The following is a 19,123-nucleotide window of genomic DNA, read 5'->3' on the forward strand; positions in this document are numbered from 1 at the left end:
TGAAGTGCCCTGCTGTGTGTTTGTTGAGGGGTGAGGATGGATGGGGGGGAAGTGCTCCAGAGCTAGAGAGCATGGCGAAGATGCATTGCATCAGGCACCCTCAAGTGTGACGTGCATTGGTACTGAGGTGGGAGAGAGAGGAGAGAAGCAAGGTTCTTGGCAGCGTTGAGTCTATAGGGTTAGGTCAGCTCCCTAGTTGAGTCTGCAGCTCAGTCAGTCACCCTATACCCCAGCTACAGACTCACAAACCCTCCCTCTCTCAGTGGTCATGGTGATGCCCCCAAGACTTTCGATCTCAATGAATCATGAGGCAGGTTAATCAGTGTGGAGGGCCCATAGCCTTCCCCACCCTGATTTGATTAGACAGTGGAGGATGGGGAGCCCCTCCAGTTAAGGCCAAGCCCAGGGGGAAAAAAAAAGTCAAAGGTCAAGGGAGTTGAAGCGGATGGGAGTGGCCAGCCAGGTACCAGAATTCTGATCCTGGTTCACTTACTAATTCTACAAACATTCCCCAGCCTCTCCCTCTTCCTAGCCTGGCACCAGATACTGGGACACCACAAGAATGACACATGATCTCTATGGGAAACGAAGACAGGTAAACAATGACCACATCTTGACTTGAGCCTGAAATTCTGGCTCAAGAACCACGAGGGTTGCTTCCTCCGAAGGCCAGAAGGGTTTCCCCGAGGGGTTAGGTCAAGGAGGAGTTTCAAAGGTTCAAAGGGCACATGACTGAAAAGTCATGGGGGTAGGGTGGGGGTGGGTGGGATGGTTCTTCCCTACAGGAAGTCGGTTTGTGAAGGCCTGGAGGTGGAATTTCTATAGGGTGTCCTGGAAAAGCAAGAAACGTTTGAGTAGAAATACAAGCCAGAACTAGAAGGACCTGCTAGTCCATCTAAGAACTGGGGGGAGAAGAGGGCCAGAGGAGCCTACACCTCCGAGAGAAAAGGTCAGATTTACATTTTTTATAGATTCTGTCTTCCTTCCTTGCCCAGTTTCTCTGGGGATGTCTGGGCTGTGGAGACGCACAGACAGAAAGACAGGAAGAGGAATCAGGTTTGTTTCCGCTTAGTTACCATAGTCCCGTGTCCGTCCATCACTTGTGGACTTAGTAATAGCAGAAACCTGCCGTTCAACGCCTAGAGTGACCTGGTTGGGGCCGAGTATCAGCCGCAGTTTCTTCGTCTATAAAACGGGATGGTAGTAGGGTGATTGTAAGATTTCAGTGGAGTCAGTCACCTGTTTTTTTATCTATAGCATATGGAAGGCCCTGTGCCAGGTGCTGGCATCAGGGCACTGAGTTAGGCAGGGTTCTTCCTCTCTCCCCTGGAACTTACATTCCAGTGGAGAAGACAGACAACAAACAAACAAACAAATGAGATAATTATAGACTGTGCTGGGAAAGAAACAGTGGGACAGAAAGGAAGATAAACAGAGGTGGAGTAAGGGAAGGGGCTGCTTTATTCATCATAGCCAGGAATCTTTTTGATTGTTGTTGAAGAATTCTAAGCTTTGGTGCTTAGATAACCTTCCCTTTGAATCCCACTAAGATGCCAAGCTTCCTGAGGGCAGGTACCTTGAGCTCCTTCGACATCAAACTTTCAGGCTAAATCCAGGGGAAGCAAGTAGAGGAGAAGAGTGTCCAGTTTGCTGACATCCTCTCTTGCCATTCATTGGAAGGGTATCGAGGAGCTGTTGGTTTCTTTATTAGTCAGCCAATCTGCCTCCCCAGTTCTAGGTGAAGTTGACCCTAGACCAATTGAGTTCTGTTCACTCCCAATCTTTCTCTAGGCTTCTTCCTCTCTTTAGAGACTGCAGAGGCAGGTTCTGTTCCTTCAGAATCTGCCTATCCAATGCCTGGACTAGATAGGATTTAGTATCTGACCTGGGTGGGGAGTGTTCCCAGAGGAAACATACCCAGTATTTAAAGGTTTAGGTCCTCCAGAGTGTCCCTGCCTAGAACAGTCTCATTTCGGGGAGGTGACCTGGATCCCCGTCCAATTCCCCCTTGCAGTATGCTTCCTACACACCGATGCATTTCCCACAGAGCCGCCCGCCCCTACTGCAAAGTGCATACAGCTCCTCTCACACACTCACCATCCAGCTGCACACTGCGTCTCCATGGCAACTGGGAGGCCTGGTCCATGGATGTTAGAAATAAGTGCCAGAGGAAGAAGAGAGAAGGTGGGGGAAGAAAATAGGAAGAGAAACGTCAGGGGAAAAGAAAAGGTTTTAAAAGATGGCCTTGTGGAGAGACCCCCTAGCCTAGCTTTGTATCTGCTTATCAGGAAGCGTCAGTGGACTCAGGTCCTGAGAAGGAGGGGTGGAAGTGGGAGGTTGAGAGTGGATGAGAAACCGGGTGGCCACAGGTAATGGTGCTCCTGGGCACTAAGAAAGGAGCAGAAATAGGAGAACTTGGATGACAGCATAGAGTCTTAGGATGAGACTATTCCTTTTGGGTAAAAGGTAGATATGGGGGGTAGGTTGGTGGGGGAGAGACTTGAGGAGCTACTTTCCCTTATTCCTGACCTAATTGGTTGTTCAGGCTGAAACCATCTCTTAGTCACTTAGGCTAATTAGAATTGTTCTGAAGAAGATGTTGGGGGAGGGGAAGGAAATAATGGGGGAGGTTGGGTGGAGACAGGAATGGGTCTTCTGGTTCCACCTCTCATGGATGGTGTGGTCTGTAAGAGTCTGGGCTGGGAGTCATCCTACATCTGTCCTTCCAGCTGTCATGGGACACCCCCTTATTTACCTGCTTTCTACTCCCCCTCCCACCTCGGTCTCTGTGTGTCTCCTTTCTTCTACTCCCCATTCTCTCCTGGCCTTTCTTTGGTCCCTGGACCCCAGCACTTTCCCTCTTCCGCATCTTCAAGGTCTCCCAGCCTCTGACCACTGATGAGTTTTATTTAACGAACAGTTAAGGTATTTGGGAATCAGAACTGGGGAGCTGATCCACTGGGACCCAGAGACTGATCTGGAGGGGACAAGGCAGAAGCTGGCCTGACAGAACTCCCCAGACTGGTGAGGACAGCAGATAGAAGGACTAAGATGCACTCACCGTCTTTCCCCTTCCCAAGCCTCACCTCTTGGGAGGTTATCAAAGAGAAGAGGCTGGTGTGAGCTCAGCTGCTGGGCTGTCTGATTGCCTCTGTGAGCATCAGTTTCCCTAGATGGAATGAGGAAAATAAAGCCAAAATCTGTCTCGTGGATGTAAGGTGATCGTGCACACAAACTGCTAAGTAAAGCTCGGTAATAAGAGCTTGGGAATGGTAGCTTTAAGTCAAGCATTGTGAAATATGCTCATAATTCCAGCACTTGGGAGGCTGAGGCAGGAGGATTGACAAAAAATGTTCAGGATTACCTAGTGAGCTCAAGATTGGTTTGCGCAAGAGGGTGAGATGGTGTCTTAAAAAATTAAGTGGATAGCCAGGCATAGTGGTGCACGCCTTTAATTGCAGCACTTGGGAGGCAAAGACAGGCGGATCTCTGTGAGTTTGAGGCCATCCTGATCTGTGTAGTATGTTCCAGGACAGCCAGAGCCAAATAGTAATGCCCTGTCTCAAAAGTAAATAAATAAATAGAATGAACACACAAATAATGGCCAGACTCTTTTTCTCTAGAGCACTTCAGGGGCATTGTCCTCTTGAAACTTCCTGTTTCACCGGAAGCAAAATGACCCCTTCCTAGGTCCAGATCCACCCCTTCCTTTGCTCTTAGGCAACTAAATGGGTAAGCTCTTTCAGAGGGTATAGCTGCCTGAGGCATGGGGCTTAGGCTCTGCCTCCGGTCCACAGGATCAGAAAGACTTTTCTAGCTTTAGGGCTGCTTTCCCTGCTGTGCCCGCCTCTGAAGGGAGGAAAGAGGACAGCCATAAATGATGTAAAGGAGAAGTATCCTTGCTGAGGGGGACAATAAGAGATGAGCAGCCTCCAGAAGCCTAAATATTTCATGGAACTGCAGCACCAGGAAGGGCGAAGTCCCTGGGCAGTGTTTGCCAGTGTGCACATGGTTCCACCATGTGGCTTGGACCTATTCCACCTGCCCAGTGCCCTCTGCACTCCCCGCCCTCAATAACCTGCACCCACAGAAAGCTGCCCCCGGGAGCCCTTTCCTGGCCAGGATTCTTCATGAACCTCCCAGAGCATGCATATTTCTTTCTTGCAGCAGTAGGAGCTTGTGTAGCATGGACGCTGTGCTAAAACCCTTTACCCGAGGGTGGGGAGATGGTTCTGCAGTTCAGAGCACTTGCTCAGCTTTCAGAAGGCCTCATTCAGTTCCCAGCCCATGGGGAAGCCAACACCCTCTTCTGGCCTCTGAGCGCACTGCACCCACATGTACAGGCATACACATACATAAAAATCAATTAAAATTTTTTTTTTTGCTTGGCCTTGGCTTTTCTTGTCCATGTATTCAGCACCTCCTTTTGTTTTCTGTTTGTTTGTTTGTTTGTTTCTGTGTAGTGCTGGAGATTAAACTTAGAGTCTCCATGCATGCTAGGTAAAATTTCAATCATTGAGCCCCAGCCCAAATTTCTTTATTTAAATTTTCCTCAAAAGACCTAACATAGTAGCGCACATCTTTATTCCCAACACTCAGGAGGCAGAGGCAGGCGGACCTCTGTGAGTTCAAGGCCAGCCTGGTCTACAGAGTGAGTTCCAGGATGGCCAGGATTGTTACACAGAGAAAACCTATCTCAAAACAAACAAATGAGTTCCCCAGTAGTTAGCACCTTAAATCCTCATCCCCTGAGCACTGAGATACAAGCAGCTGGGAAAACTGGTGGGAGGGCTGCTGTGGAGGAAGCCACCATCTCTGCCATGGTTGACTGAGCAGCTGGTAGCAGAGGATAGCAACAGACTAAGTGCCTTCATACCCATGATGAGCTGGAGATATCCCATGCAGATGGCACTTCGTTTCCAATGGCCCTAGCGGCCTTAGTGGCCTGCTTATCACCCTTCCCCTAACTTTCCATATCCAAGTGACAACGTATAAGGTATCCTTCCCTTTTTTCTCTCTTTTCTTTTCTTTCTTTTTTCTTTTTTTTCTTTTTCTTTTTTTGAGACATGGTTTCTCTGTGTAGCCCTGGCTGTCCTAGAACTCACTCTGTAAGACCAGGCTGACTTCAGGCTCACAGAGATCCTCCTGCCTCTGTCTCCTGAGTGCTGGGATTAAAGGCGTGTGCCACTTACACCCAGCCGAGGTGCCCCTTTGAATTTGGGTCACAGGCCCCTTTTGGTTCTGTGTCCTGACCTTATCCAAATCTGTTACTGCTTTGTTGTTTGTTCAAGTTCTGTCTCTTCCCATGATAATAAAAGCTTACAGAAGGCAAGAATCTTGTTTGTGTTAGTTCCCAGTGCCACCACCAAGAGTGATTGAAGAAGGAAGGACGGACAGAAGGGAAGGAGAGCTGCTTTGGGATTGTACAGCCAAAGCAAGAAATGCAGAGGGGGAAGGGAGTAACTGAAAGTCTGGAAAAGGGGTGTAGGCGAGGACTGTGGTGAGAGAGGGGCACTGCGGGGTGGGGTGGAAATGAGGGAGGACTGGGGTTGAAAGCAGCTGGACCTGGAACCTGAAGCTGTGGGCTTTGGGGATGGAGCCCAGGTTTCCAGAGGGGCTAACAGTCAGTTCTGGGAAGGAGGAGGTCAAATAGGATCTGCCCTCATCAAAGCTAAGCCTGAAATTGGGATCTGGGGCCACAACAGGGAGGATGGGGGCTCAGAAGGAGCAACCAAGCCTTAAGGATCTCCCAGAGCCTGCTGACTCCATAAGTGCTTTTCCAAATTGCCTTCACCCCCAAATCTGGCTGGATATCCAACCGAGTGACTTTCTCTTACCCTTCCAAGTCATAAAAAGAAGTAACCTAGGCTTGACTGGCCAGTACTTCCCTGAGAGAAAAGGCCAGATGTTTTCCTGTAGTTGGGGAAGTACCAGAAGCCTGCAGGGGCTCCTGACTCTTTGATTTCCTATGCTATAGGCAGGGGGCCCTTTACAAAGCTTCCATCCTCCCAAATCAAAGATGACAGTGATATTAAGTCATTAGCACTGAGCCCGGAGAAAGCTAAGTTGGGAAGAATAATTGTGTAGGGGGTTTACTCTGGTCCCTTGGCCCTCTCCCCAGCTGAAAGGCTTTCAGAGAAGGCAAGGAGAGACAGAAGAGGTAGTCCAGAATAGGTGTTGGGAGATTTTTATCATAAAGGTGCCCCCCAATTGGCCTGTATGGCTGTGTTGGGATGGGGGTATCGGGATGGGAGCAAAGGATATTGAAGGTGAACACCTGCAGTGGTCATCATGGCAACCTGACTTGGATCCCAAGAGGGTGGCCTCTCACCCAAAGCCCTATGAAGTCTGGAAAGGGAGAAGACACACACACCACAGGTTGGGTTTGGCAGAACTCCTAGCCAAGGGTTGATCACTTCTCCAAGTGAGAGAGACCAGGTAGGGGATGGAGTAGGGAGCTGGGGGTGGCATTCATGTGCACTGTGCCTGGCTGGGGTGGCGGCCCAGCCTGTGGAGGGCAGCTGTACATATACAGCTCACCCGCCTGGGTCCTGCAGCCAGACCACACAGCAGGGAGGTTAGCAGGGAGATGATTATTAACAGAGACAAAGGCAATCACAGTTAACTTTAATTGAGAGCTTATTAAATCCAACTATGTATGTGGTTATGCTAAACATTTTATGGGCAGTGTCCCATTTGACTCCCAGAGCAATACAAGGTAGGAATTATGAGCCCCACTTACATGTGAGAAAACAGATCCTAAGAGGTTAAATACCTTGCTCTAGGTCAATGAGCTGGAAAGAGATAGGCAGGACCCTGCAGGGAACAAGAACGTGGTGGCAGCCCTGAAGTCATTGGCCCTGTCTCTAGGTCACATGGGTCACTCATACTCAGGTGCTTTTGTGTTACTTGGCAGGGCCGGTTGAGAGGCAGGACCGGGAACCCCAGCTCCTGGTGCCTGCCCGGGCTGAGCTGGGGCAGCTGAGGGCACCTGTGGGGGTGTGGGGTACACTGAGCAGCGGGCATCGTGATTGGCACGAGCCAGGGGAGCGGCTGGCAGCCTTGTTCCTGGTAAACACGAGGAGAGGTTACTTCACAAGGAAACAGTAATTAACTTTAATTAGCACCTTGCATCTCAGAATATTATTAACATCTCAATTTCTCTAATCAAGGCAGCAGGAGAAGGGCGGCATCTGCTCTGCTGACTCTTTCCTGGCCATGCTTCCCCGCTTGGCATGGCTCCTGAGCGCCCCCCACCCCTGGATAGTACCCAGGAGTACATCCTCAGGGACTGGTTGCCAAGGGGAGCCAGCCAGTGAGGAAAGAGGGGGCTTGGGCTGGCAGGCCAGAGAGTAGGTACAAACTGAGACTTCCAAACCGAGGGACAGGAGTTCAGGGGTCTGTCTTTGGCCACTTCCTCTTTCCAGATAGATTGTAAACTCCCAGGCAAGGCATGCTTATGCTCTGTAATTCTGAGAACAGACATGGTCACCCTCCTTCCTTCTTCCCTCCCTCCTTCCTTTCTTCCCTTCCTTTCTTCCTTCCTCCATCTTCCTTTCTCACTTCTAGAAGTTACCATCTTCTCTGTTACTCTCTTCTTTCTATTTTCTCCTTTTCTCATTCTCTCTCTCACCCCCTCCCGACTGGAATTCTCTGTCCCAACAGCAACACCCGAAGTCTCTTTTTTTAGAATGAGGATTTTGCTCTCAAGATACAGAAGCAGAAGGTAAATCTGCCCCAGGGTTTAAAAGCCACAGGTCTAAGGAAAAGATAAGGCCTGGGTACACAGAACTCTCATTTGGGTTTCTTACTGATAGGCATTATAAGGTAAGGAAGATAAAGGCTGTGGGGCTCCAGGAGAAAGGCAGGTATAGGAGAGGCCAGAGTCCTGAATGTACAACAGGACAGAGACTACCAGAGGCACCAGGAAGGCCGCTGGACCCTCAGCCAGTGAAGGCACGTGGGTGCTGGTCTGCCTTCTTCAGCAGGCCATCACAGAAGGAAGTCCCTGAGGACACAGGAAGTGATTCTCTCTTCATTATCCCCACCCTCAATGGCTGTTAACCCTGCCATGAGTACAATATTAATAAGTGACTGCCCTCCTTGGTCTAATTACAGCAGCAGCCGCTTGCACAATTTGGCATTTATTAGACAGACTTCAGGGATGGCTCTCTGGCTCCTCGTGTTTGTATTTTTTTTTAAAACTGAGTACCTACTATGTGTCAAAGGCTTAGTTCACCCTGGAGTAGGTACTGTTATTGGAATCTCTCTCTAGAGGAGCTAAAGGAGCGAAAAGAAAGTGACCTGGGCGTTTTAGCAAAAACTCCCGGCAGTATAGGCACAGGAACCTCAGAAATGAGGCTGTGTCCTTGCTGATCTGATCAGCAGTCCTTGTCTGTTGCCGAACTCTCACGCTGCTCCTCATCTTATATAATATAGAGGGCAAAGTTAGAAGGAAAGGAATTCGGGGGGCAGAGGAACGGTTAATGGGGAGACCCAGCTCAAGCCCGCCCATGTGGAGGCACAAGCCACTTCATTGCCTCCTTTACCTGACTTATCAAGCTGCAGATAAGGGGCCATAGCTCAGCTCATAGGGGCCATGGAGAAGCCAGCGGGCGGCTGCCTTTCCTTTGCCACTAACCCAGCCAGCAGGTAGGACTGTCACTGAGGCCTTAAGTCTCACTGAAACCTGGAAAAGCTGGAATGATCAGACCAAGTCCATGACTGAGGATGGATGTAAGACAGGGGTGAAGTCACCTCGCTGGGGAAAAAGTGAAAGGAAGACGGCACAAGCACTTCTGCCACCATTTCCTTCACTGCTAGTCTGCCCACTTGATTGTGAGCCTTCCTGACCTGAGCTTGGCCTTTGGCTTAAGGAGAACTCAAAGGAGGGCCACTAGCTTGTGAGCAAACAGCCTGTCTGTCAGTTCTCTCTCCCTCGCTCCCTTCCCGCCCCCTCCCCAGTTCCAGCACCCTGAGGGCCAGGGGCTGGGCCTCCATAATTGTACAGTAGTCTGCACAGGGCGGGGAAGAATCTGACGTTTCCAAAGGCCGTTTTGATGCTGATGATTATGGCGGTGATGAGGCTGTCCTTCTCCTAGCGAGGCCCAGGCCTTTCTTTGTGTTTCCCCTCCAGCTCAGTGCCCTGGGGACTACTTCTTAGGAGCAGAAGCACTGGCTTCTCTTTGGCAAAGGGAGGGGACAGAGCGGTCACAGTGAAACCTAGGGACACAGCTCACCCTCACCTTCTTGCTGGGCACTGGGATACATTGATGAGATCATTAGCATAACATTTGCATAAGAAACAATTGAGGAGATTGGAGTCCTGCCTCAGAGGAAACACCTGCAATCATCTGTGAATGAAAGCCTTTCCATCTCCACCGAGATCCCTCGGCCCAACCCCCAGGATCCCAAGATGGCTGGGACCCGATTTGATTAATGACGGCCCTGATCGGTTACCCTGCACAGAGCGCCTACTAAGCACCGAGCACAGATGTGCACGCGGTTCCTTTTGATCTTCACAAATGGCTCCCCTGAGGGGATAGGTTTTATAATCCCATTTTACAGAGAAGGAAGTTAAGAATCAACTACACACACTCCATCTACATGCCTTCAGGACAGACAGGCTTCGAGAAAAGGCCGCGTGACCCGTGCCCTCTGCTCTCCCAGTGGAGCTGGGTGCTCCAGTCGCCTCTGAAGCATGCAGATTCAGGGCCCGTGGATTCCATGATCCCTAGAGGATTAGATCAGAGCTCAGAGACAGGCTCTGATCTAATACACAGTTACACATGCTCACACGCTCACACGCACAGCTCTGCCCCTCCCCCACTCCAGCTTATTGAGGCGGAGGAGCCCGCTGACTCGGCCCTTAACCAGGTTAGCCAAGATCCAATTAACTAGTTAGCACAGGCAGGACTGGGGGGCAGGCAGGGCGGGCAGGAGAGCGGACGGATGGGTCGGGTAATATGCGGAGACAGCCAGAGACATCGGCTCCAAGCTAACCTGATAAGCAGCTCTCAGCATCCAGGTGCCCTGCTTAGCTGGATGAGAGACCCGACCCCAGCAGCTGAAGGGAGGGGGGAGGGTTGGCCTCTGACCCTCTTCTGCCCTCCCCCAGTGAATTCCCAGCACCCGCAGCCTCTAGCCTTCTCTCTAGGCAGCCCTCTCTCCCTTCTTTCGGATGCTGTGCTGTTCCAGCTTCAGGAAGATATATTTTCATTCCAATGAGGCCAGAGTAGGGACCTGGGTATGGCTTACCCTTCAGGGAAGGAAGCAGGAGGGAGATGAGGGTAGGGAGCTGCTGGAGACCCTGGGGGGAGGTGAATGTAACAATAGCCACTGTTTATGGAGTTCACCAAGCACTAGGCTCTGGGGAGCCTCTCCTGTGTACTATCTCATTGACTCTCCAGCAGTCCATTGCAGTAGTTACTAGCAGGACCTTCATTTTGCAGATGAGGAAATGGAGACCCAAGGAACTTGCCCAAGGTCACACTTCCAAGCTGCCTCAGCCTCAAAATGATTGTGTTGCATCCAACCTCTGGACCAGGTCTGACAATAACACCGTTGCTTTGCACACCCCTGTAGGTTGACAAAGGTTGTCTGGCTCTCCCATACGCAGCCACTTTACCCTAAGGTAGCTTTATTTCGGATCTGCATTTTGCAGTGAAATGAAACTGAGGCCCCGAGAAGCAATGGGATTTGATCAAAGCCTCACAACTAGTATCGGTCAGAACTTGAATCCAGGCCAGTTCTGGCTTCTGATCTAGCACTCTTCGGGACGCCACATGAAAGGAAGCGACAGCCTCTCCCGCAGCTAAGGTAGGCCACCCATCTATTTTGGTTTACTTCTTCATCTCAGGCTCATTGGCAGTCCGGAGTGTGCGTTGTTGCCCGTGCCCAGCATACGCATTCAGAGGTAGAAGCCAGCAGCCTCTTGCCTTTGGTTGCAGCATCAGGAGAGGGAGCACTGAAGTTCAGTGCCTTACAGGACTTGAGGGCAGCAGAGGACCAGCAGATGTCCTCTCTCTGCTCCCCTCAGCACCAGCATCTCTGCTTTGTTTCCCTCCTCATTTCCCAAGACTGTATCCGAAGTGCAGAGCTGAGGAGCTCAGTGAGGTCACAGCACCCAGAGGGAGACAGAAATCCAAACCAGGTTTCTAATGTTAAGGCCTCTCAGCCCGGGCTCCTCGTTTCTGGCAGGGTGGGGGCTTCCTAACCCCACAAGCTTTGGTTCAGGCTGATGTCCTCTCACTGCCGCAAGAGAGACAGAGCATGTGAGTGAATGCGTGGCTTCCTCTGACACCAGCACCAGAAGGGTTAAGGCATCCTCAGCAAAAGGGACAGAAAAGTTGTCCACAGGAAGCTACTCTCCAGTCCCAAAGGCCTCTGGGGAGGGGGAAGGGAGCCACTTTTTTCAGCCTGTTTCCCAGGCTCCTCAGCCTCCCCGGGGATCCAGCTCTACATGCCAGAGACTGACCCTTGACCTGGCCCCTTCCATACAACCTCCCCAGCCGGATAGAGTCTGATTCCACCCAGGGCCCCAGGGTAGTGGGAGACTAGGACTCCCCCACTTCCTCACCTCTCTTTTCCTTCCACCCTCCCATCTAGTCCCCCAATCTGGTCAATCCTCACCCCCAGGGTGCCTCCCTCCAGTCCTGTACCACAGTCCCCGAATTCAGATCCCCCTCCATTCTAACTCTAGGTCCCTAGTCCTCTGCTCCCAGCCCCCGCCTTCATAATCTTCTAAAAATAAGAGCCTGTGATTCAAGTAGGCAACTCCGGAAATACACAATTCAGCCCAGGCATCCGCCGGGTGGGGGACAAGGAAGGACCCACGTACAGAGAAACACCCGGACCGGGCAGCCCCAGGTAAACACAGGAACACAGGCTGTTCCTGAGGAGAAAGAAGGCAGTAGTCGAGGCTGGAAGGGGCACGGAAGGAAGAGAACATCTCCGGGGGAAGGCGGACTCCCAGGGATGGGCTCTAATAAAGAGTGTCTGGGGTCTTCCAAGACTTCTTATCTGCTGTCATGGGTGTGTCCTACTTTCTCAAGAAGTATTAACTCTGTCCCCACGGCCGGCCCGACTACCTAGAGTCTCACCTGAAACCCAGGGAAATTCCCTTCCTACAGACAGGTTTGAGCCCGTTCCCTCGAGGCTTCCAGTTGATTGGATTCCCAGGAAGGGAGGATGGTCACTTTGGGTATGGTTGTTGAGAACCATCTATTCCTGGCCTGCTGCTGCCCCTTCCTGGGCCCAGGCCAGGACAAAGGTCAAAGGGAGTCTAGAAGTTGGACCTTCTGGGATCTGCCTTTGTTCCCAGCAGCACCACTAGGTGGTCATGGGAAAGGGCTCCATGGGGGCCTGAAAGAACACTCCTTTAGGGCAGTCCAGGCCATGAAATCAGGGCAGAAGGATCCTACCATATCACACTTTACTTGAGTAGGATTCACTTACTGGGTTCTTTAGCATTCTTGACTGGAATTTATGTAATTTCTTGATCACAGAACATTTGGGGACCTTGTATGCTATAGCAATTAATTAGAAGGAAAAAAAAAGGCTAGCTAGTATCTTTTGAGTACGTCCTATGCTCCACACCTGGGCTAAAATGCTACATGCTTATTATGTGTGGGTAATCCTGTTGTGAACTCATTTTTATCATTCCCAACTTACAGATGAAGAAATAGATATAAATTACTTCAAGAGCTGGCCCAAGGGTCCTAGTAGCAAAGAGCCAAACTGGGATTTGAACCCAGATCTGTCTGACTCCATAGCCCTTTCCTCTTAGCCTCTGTGCCTCGGCCTGAGGGTGTGGCACATCCCTGAGCTAGAATCTGGAAAGCAAGGGCAAGGGCGTTCCTGATTTTAAGTGGTACCACGTGTCCTGGGGCCAGATATCCGGGTAGGGAAGCTGGGATCTCCTTCTGTATTGGCCTGACTCCCACACTGTACCAAGTGACAGACCCTATGGGCACAAGACAGGGTCAGGGGACCCCAGGACCTTTTCTTTCTTATCACCGCTAGTCAGACCTCAAAAGAGCTGCTGGGACAGTGGTTACAGGGATTCAGGAAAGTGCCCTGCCAGCTTCTTTCTTGTTTCCAGGGACTGCCATCTAGACTGCTGTTTTGTAGACCTGGCTGACTCTTGTTGGCTACAGCCAGGCCACCTCCAGGCCACCTCCGGTGGGTGGTGGCCTCCTAATAGCACCAGAAGTTGCATTTGCTGTTTCTATTTCCTTTGTTGAGTGGAGATGGAGCCAGGCAGCTTGGAAAGGCTGGGAAGTCCACAACCCAGTGGCAAAGGAGAGAAGATTGGTCTGAAGACTTGGCCATCTCTCTGTCTGTGCGTCGCTCTCAGCCCTTGGTTCAGCCAGTGCCTGTGCTGTGCTGCTGTGTGTGGCCTCTGCCTGCTAAAGCACAACTGGCCGCTTTGCTGAGGCTCTGCAGACGCTGTCCTGCTCTCCCTATCCGTGGTCGGGCAGTTTAGGATTATAGCCTTCGTTTACACAAAAATTACCCATCACATGGGCATTTGTGGGCATTAGATGGTGTGTTTGAGAGGACTCTACCATTAAAGCTGATAAACGTTGGCAAACATACACACACATACATGTATTTGTATATGCCACAAAGCTTGGACATGCTAGGCAAATGCTCTACCACAAAGTTGTATCCCTAGCTCTTATACACATTCCTTGTTCTGGTTTTAGAGACAGGGTTTCTCTTGTAACTTAGGATAGCCACCAAGTTCCAAATTTCATGAGGCTGAGAGTAACCTTGAACTCCTGATCTTCCAGTCTTTACTTTCCAAGTGCTAGGAACTGTTAACTCGGAGAAGGTTTTGGTAATTCTGGAGTTTGAACTCAGAGTCTTACATAGTGCTAGGTTAGCAATGTACTGCTAAGGTAGAGAGAGTCTCGGTTCATTTGTTTTTTACTTTGAGACCGGCTGACTTGGAACTAGCTATGTGGCCCAGCAATGTGGGATCCTCCTGCCTCATTCTTCCTAATGCCGGAGCTCCAGGTTTATACCCCCATACCTGATTCCCACATGTATTCTTATTTTTTCTCAGTGTGTTCACATATGAGGGTGCACATTGTAGGGTGCATTGTACATTCATGTTGTAGAGGTCTGAGGACGACTTCAGGGGTCATTCTCAGAAACACTGTCCCCTCTTAGAAATGAGTCCACCTTTGGCTTGGAGATAACCAGTTAGGCTAGATTGACTGGTCAGTGAGCTCCAGGAAAGCACCTGTCTCTCTCTCCTTGGAGCTGGGATTACAACACACACCACCACACCCAACATTTTTACCTGGGATCAAACTCAGGCAAGTACTTTATTAGCAGCTCTCTCCCCAGCCCCTTCCCATTCACATTCTTATTTAACACTTTATTTAGAGGCAACTCTTAGGGATGGATGATAGTCATCTTCATTTTGCAAGTGAAGACACTGGCGCCAGAGGTTTACAGTTAGAAAGTAGATGACCTGGGATTTCAACTCCCAGATTATAGATAGGGCCCTGCAGACCCTTTGGCCTTTGTGTGCGTCCCATAAGCACACATACCCCTGAGATAACGTTGGTATTTCTTTCTGGATGTCTAAAATTGCTCCAGGTGGTTCCTTCCTATGGGTAAGCCGTAGCCACCAACCTAGAAAGGCTTTATGATAAGCCTCTAATTGGCTTATCTAAACTCTAATAGGCCAGCACCTACCCTCCTGGTCCAAACTCTCCTGCTCAGTAACTTGTGGCTGCTGTCACCGGTATAAAGCCCTGTGAAGTTCATCTCATTATGACAATTCTTCATAGTTCCCCGCTACCCAAAAAAATCCTCTGTCCTTCTCATGTTTGTCATTTGAGATCCTAATTTATATGCTCCCTTTGTCATTTGTGGTTTTAGATCCTACCTGATTCTCTCTCCTGCTGTGACCTTGGGTGTTCCAGGACAAAGTTCATTCAGATTCCCCCTCAGCACTAGCACTCCTACTAAGACAACCTTGATTTAACTCTAGCCCCTGCTTTGGCTGTTCTGTTATCTGGCGACACTTCTGTAGACTCGTCCCTCCTGTCTTCCTGTGACTGCCTCCTGTGTCTCTATCAATGCCTGTCTCTCTGAGCCGATGTCACTGAATCACTCAATACACGTAACTACGAGGAACCCGAGGCTGAGTGATGGTAAACAGAACCTTGGAGACCCAGACAGAAACGAGGGTTTACATGGACTTGGGAAGAACTCAGAAACATGGCAAGGCGAGAGAGGAAGGGAAAGGAGTGATCAAAGCATTGAGTCAGAGGGAGAAAGGGGAAATGGAGGGTAGGAGAATCATTCATCCAGGTCCAAACAACCCTTAGCTATCAGCATGGGAAGAGCCTTCAGAGATCAGCCAGTTCAGGAGTGGCAAGGAAGCAGTCCCAAGCTTTTGTGGAATGAGTAACAATTACCTGGATGCGTGCTGAGAAGGACATACTAGTGTTGATTGGTAATGTCTGCCATGAGCACTGGATTTTCCAATGGGGGTCCATGCACTAGAATTTCATATACCTGCTCCATTTGCAACCTTTTCAATGTAGGACAACAGAAGAACCTCCAGTAAGGCATCTGTCTAAGGTTTCAATCCTACCCTCGCCTCCGCTCTCTTTTTCAAGAAGGGTTTGTGTAGCCCAGGCTGCCCTTGAACTCCTGGCTCTCCACTTCCCAGGTTTACAGACTTTAGACACCATACCCAGCTGGAATCTTCAAACCTAACACAGACAAGGGACTTGAGAATGGTGGTGGATCCGGGTACCGGCTGTGTGCTAACAGAGGGCAGACAATCCCCAGCTGTGGGGAAGGAAGTGGTGAGTCACCAGCGGGACGTGGGGCCAGTGTTTCCACTGAATGCTAACTCGCTGGACCTGCCCGGCCCCTGCCTCTGCCTCTGCCTCTCTGATTTCACACTTTTCTTCCCACCTTGGTCTTCCCACAGAAGACCAGGAGGCTCCTTGGAGCAAAAGTCTTGACTTTCTTTAGACTGAGTAGAAAATACAGCTGGGAGGCGAGAAGACTGGAGAGAGCGGTGCTGGACAGGGATTGGCAGCCATGTGCGGAGTGTGCAGAGTCCCTGGCAGTGTGGCAGTGAGAAGACCCTAGCAGAAGGCGGCTGTCAGGAGGAGCAGAAGACCAGAGACCACTAAGCTAGCATGTGCCACCCCTGACAGGAGAATGCCAGTGAGGCTGGGAGATAGGTCCAGGCACCCCGGAATGGCTCACCTTCAAAGTTTGCTCTTGAGCCTCTGCCTTCTTCCGCTCCTCTGCTGTCCCTGCCCCCGTTCATACTAGAGTGTGCACTGGGTGTATGGTGAGAATGGCCCTGACAGAGTTAGGCCAAGGAGCTGCTTTAATCTAGATTGTGGGGGCCAAGACTAGGCAAAAAAAACCAGGCTGTGAGGATGCCTCCAGAGCATCTCAACACCCCACCAGTTTTCCACAGAAAGGAGATACTGCCCCCAGATCAGTAACAAGGCTGGACAGTTGCTGTCATTCACCGTCAGGCTCTCGGCATCTTCCCGCTGGTGAGCATCCCCAGATCCTGCCTGCAGAGCACGTCTCCCCATGTCTGGTTAGAAAGTCTTCCCGCTGGTGAGCACCCCCAAATCCTGCCTGCAGAGCACGTCTCCCCATGTCTGGTTAGAAAGTCTTCCCGCTGGTGAACACCCCCAAATCCTGCCTGCAGAGCATGTCTCCCCATGTCTGGTTAGAAAGGGCTCTCCAGTCTTCTTCCTGGATAGACAAAGGACTGGATCTGGCCAGTCTGTGCCTTTTGTCCATGAACCACAAGGCACTCAATAGAAACAGACCCAGTTACCATCAGTCGGGGGCCTTTTGTTGACCTCTTAGAGAAAGGGTGCTTTTTCTCTGCATGGTTTGCTATTCTGGAACATTTAAATATGGGGCTGCTTTAGACCATTTGGGGTGTGGCTACCCAGAAAGTAAAGCTAACACAAATGAGAGCAGGCCTGAGTCAAAGAGACAGATGCCCGGTGACATTTTCTAAGTGCCCCGATCCAGATATTGCCTGAAATCTCTATCTCTGAGTTTTTCAGTTATGTGAGGAAAAAAAGCTTAAGCTTCCCTGATTTGGAACTCCTATCCCAGCCCCCACCAGGGTCACATGTAACTCAAGCTGGTCTTCAACTCTGTGTAGCTGAGGATGCTCTGAACTTCTGATCCTCCTGCCTCCACCTCCCAAGCAGGGACTATAGGCATGTACCATCACACATGGCATGGTTTTATGTGGCATGAGGGATCAAACACAGGTCCCTGTATGTGGCAGGCAAGCGCTGCACCAACAAAGCCTCATCCTCAGCCTCTTGAGCCGGATTCCTATCTTCCTGTCGTTTACATGCAGGAGGCTGTGGATCAGCCTAGAGACAGACAGAGAGAACCTAAGGAGAGAAAGAACGGCAAGAAGAGGGGCAAGTCTGAAGAGAAAGCAGGGGGGTGGTGTATTTCTGGTGGTGGAGGTGTGGGGGCATTTGGATCAAAGGGCTGACATTTAGCAGTGAGACAGGAAGATGCGAGTTTGTGGATAAGACCACAGAGTCAGAGAGGCTTTCCAGAGAGGCCTGTTGGAAGCAGGAAAACTCTTCCTTTGACTGTCTAACCATGCAATGATAGCGCATTCGAGTCCCAGACCTGTCCAGGTGGTAGGAGAATATAGGACGATAGGAGGACAAGGTCAGCTGGAGTGTCTCTGGTTTATTAGCACTCAGACGCAACGGATGTCCTCCTAAAGATGAAGGAAAAACATTCAACAGATCCCTGCGTGTCTCACGCTCAGAATGCCCTGTTCCTTATCAGACACATCCGGATTTCGTCTGCTGTACAATATACAAAACTCAATGATAAACAACGGAGACCTAGGAGGAACTCGGTGGCCCAGGTTGCCTTCATCCAATGCCATCATGAGACGGCCCAGAGAGGTAGAGAGGTGAGATCTCAGCATTCCTCTGCAGTCTGTAACGGCAAGACGTGCTCAACCTCCACTGTTAGAAACCTAATGAAGTTAACCCTGGGGCCCCAAACAGGGGTCTAGTCTGAGACTCCTTCCGGAGATGCCAGGCCAGGATGGGGATGGTGGGAGGAAGCGGTGCCCAGCACTGATAAGCCACTCCCTTCCTTTGTCCCAGGCACTTTTCAATGTCTGCTATGTCTATGCACTGGGAATCCTCAAGGGAGAGACAGAAAAGAGACAGGCAGGGTGGAGGGGCTGCTTCCTGGTGTCTGGGAGCCTCTTTACCCTTCCCCACTTGCTTCACTTCCTCTCACTGGGGAACCATCAACACTGTGTAAAGAAACCTCAGCTATATAAATATAATAAGTATGTGTAATATATGTGCACATATAAAATATACGCACATGTATCCGATAGCTGAGGTATTGTATTTTCTCCGTTGGTGTACAGTCTGGCCTGTCTTTTCTCGTGGTCACAGTACTGTACTTACCCTTTCCCTTGCTGATGGACATTCAGGTTGCTCCTGAGCTTTTGATACTGCAAACAAGAACATCTAGACTCTGTGCGCATGTGTAAATGTTTCTTGAGGATTCATTCCTAGAAAAGAGATTGCTGGCTCAAAATGTCTATGAATTTTTCATTTTGAAAGATTGTGCCAAGTTAGAGTGGAGACCTCTTTCCTGTGAAGGAGCCCTTCCTCTCCGGGGCTTAACCAGAAATGAAAGATACCCAGGCCAGAAAGAGCATGGACTTCCTATTAGACACGGGCAGGTTCAAGTCCTGGCTCTGTCACCTGCCTATGTGACTTTGGCTAAACCATTTAATCTCTCTCTCTCTCTCTCTCTCTCTCTCTCTCACACACACACACACACACACACACACACACCCCACACCACACACACACAAACATGCACACAAACAGGCACATTTCACGGCACATATGTGGAGTTCGGAGGACAACCTCAGGTTGATTCTCAACATTCACCTTTGTTTGAAGAGGGGTTTCTTTGTTGTTTGCCATTGTCTATACCAGGCTAGCTGGCCCAGCACACAACAGGCTCTTGACCAATATATGTTCTCTTTCCCTGTCTGGACCATCCATCTACATCCACCACACAGAGCAGCTCTGGG

At 50.3% G+C, this 19,123-nt stretch overlaps 1 long non-coding RNA gene across 1 annotated transcript; it reads left to right on the forward strand.

Annotated features, from left to right (window-relative positions):
* Positions 1 to 9,948: 9,948 nt before the first annotated feature.
* Positions 9,949 to 18,852, forward strand: LOC125390448 (uncharacterized). The gene is made up of 4 exons (XR_007228745.3): positions 9,949 to 10,546; positions 10,664 to 10,818; positions 15,698 to 15,836; positions 17,839 to 18,852. It is a non-coding gene; the product is annotated as an uncharacterized LOC125390448 (long non-coding RNA).
* The last annotated feature ends 271 nt before the right edge of the window (positions 18,853 to 19,123 follow it).

This window comes from Myodes glareolus, chromosome 13, assembly GCF_982192425.1.
Source record: "Myodes glareolus chromosome 13, mMyoGla1.1, whole genome shotgun sequence".
Classification (NCBI taxonomy): domain Eukaryota; kingdom Metazoa; phylum Chordata; class Mammalia; order Rodentia; family Cricetidae; genus Myodes; species Myodes glareolus.